This window comes from Lissotriton helveticus, chromosome 2_2 (genome assembly GCF_964261635.1).
Source record: "Lissotriton helveticus chromosome 2_2, aLisHel1.1, whole genome shotgun sequence".
NCBI classification, from domain to species: Eukaryota; Metazoa; Chordata; class Amphibia; order Caudata; family Salamandridae; genus Lissotriton; species Lissotriton helveticus.
The window spans coordinates 69,958,089-69,960,136 of NC_136060.1; the positions used below are offsets into that span (position 1 = coordinate 69,958,089).

At 41.7% G+C, this 2,048-nt stretch overlaps 1 long non-coding RNA gene across 2 annotated transcripts; it reads right to left on the reverse strand.

The window, feature by feature from the left end:
* Positions 1-1,307: 1,307 nt before the first annotated feature.
* On the reverse strand, positions 1,308-2,048 carry LOC144821729 (uncharacterized). 2 transcript variants are annotated; one of them, XR_013608409.1, is made up of 5 exons: positions 2,018-2,048; positions 1,806-1,933; positions 1,628-1,708; positions 1,475-1,542; positions 1,308-1,390 (listed from the first exon to the last, which is right to left on the reverse strand). It is a non-coding gene; the product is annotated as an uncharacterized LOC144821729 (long non-coding RNA). The 2 variants fall into 2 exon arrangements; XR_013608408.1 differs by lacking the exon at positions 2,018-2,048 and having other exon boundaries at positions 1,806-2,011.

The following is a 2,048-nucleotide window of genomic DNA, read 5'->3' on the forward strand; positions in this document are numbered from 1 at the left end:
TACTCTGTCTACATGGTGGTTATGAGGACAAAAAAAACTAAATCATTGTACCCATCTATAAGAAAGGGGATTGCAACTGTCCGCCATGCTATCACCCAATCTCGTTGGTTGATTCCAGTTGGAATGCATGCTCCCATTGTAAAGAAAAGGACTACAACCGAACACTGTTCGGTCACATCCTATTTGCTGGTTTGGGACCACCAGCAGGAGGTCAGTCGGTCTCAGTTCCAGATCGATGTCGGACAGATTCAGGTCCGTCCTGCATCGAAATCGGCCGCTTAGTTGTATTAATTGTGGTGTTTTTCTCTAGTGTGTAGTTTTAAGTTTTCACACACTGTTTTAGTAATGCATAGATATGTTATGTTATATTGTATTATGTTACATGCCTTATGAAGATTAAGGGCATGATTACAATTTAGGAATTGCTGCACTGGGTCAGCCCCACCACCAAAGCCGTTGTCTGGCCTCCGCCAGATTTGTAGTTTCTACGGGTATGGCAGGCTTTGTGGGAACTGCAATGGTAACACCAAAAACAGTTCCTGCATGGCATGGATTGAAAAGTCCATACCGTGCAGGAACTGGGGTACATGCATACAGAGGGGAAAATATGGTGTCCTCCTACATGCACCTCAGGGCACAAAGGCACATGTGGGGACTCTAGGACCCCCCTTGTTACCTCTCATGAAAACCATGGCATAGTGGAAACTCCTATATGCTTAGCGGGAACGCTGTGGTCCCGCCAGGCATATTGTTGCTTCCCGACTGCTGCAACACCACTAGAAAATTGCAGTTCTCTGGCAGCTGTGGCAGGACAATGGTGGGCCAACTGCCCTAATCATAATATGAACTAGAACAGTGAATATGCTAACCCTCAAACCACTTTTTCTCACAACTTTTGTGAATACAAACAGACAAAAATATTTTGTTTGTATGGGTGAATTTATTTTACCCTTTTCATAAGTTTTCAGTCTTTTTATAGAAACATTTTTTCATAGGTGAGAAAAAGGCACTAAGAATACTAACATTTACAATATTTACAACTCACATGCATACAACTTTCATACCACTATGACAACTAACATATACACAAATAATCCACAAAATCTATACATGCTATATATACAAGCTTTTTGTGAGAAAGAATATCAGTTAAACCACCACAAATAATTATTCTTTGTGGAGAATCAAATTATTATGACGCCCGAACAGGGTCAAACAACAAAAAGAGGCAACAAAAAAATAAATTTCAGATTCAACAATTAGTTCAAATTAGTGAATCAAAAACATGAAAAATGTTAAACCAAGGATGCCTATTTTGCTGTTATTTGCCAACGCGTTTCGAATCTGAGTCAAAGCTCAGATTCTCATCAGGGCTCTTTAAATGTAGGTTCTGGAAAAAAGAAAGGAAGCTTGCTTTAGCCACTATTCATCAACCCGTTTTTTTCTTTGCTGAAGAGATTATCACAGATTTTACCTTAGAAATGGAAAACACGGTCCCGCGGTGCCATTTTTCAGGTGGGGGCTTTAGATTAGACAGAGGTTCTGTTAAAAGAAATTGTGATGGTTAACGACCATCCAGAGACACGCAGTAATGTGGCTCCAACCCTTCAAAGCGAAAAAATCCTACCTTTCGATTTGACAAGCAGTGAAGCTACTGTTTTCTTGAGCGCTGTACTTATTTCCGCTTTTCAGGCAAAGCTGCTGCAGCCTGGAACGTATAAACACGAGCGGCACTAAGTACATGTAACTTGATCGTAGCAGTTTTACAATGACAAGTTCTACGGTAGATGGAAGTTAAATCATACCTGACAATTATGTTTTCGAGCAAAAGAGTTGTTGCTCAGCCAGCCCGTAGCTCCTGTGTTATCGCGCGGGCGGCGAGCCGGGACCTTTGCACGGCGTGCCAAACAGTCGGTATTAATCACGCTGATTTCTGGGGAAGTTAAAGTATATTATTTAGCGCAAAGCGCACAAACCAAATCCTCAGAGTGACAGGTTATGGCGGACAGGTACTAACCTTCCTCTCCAACTAGTGCATCAGGAAAAGC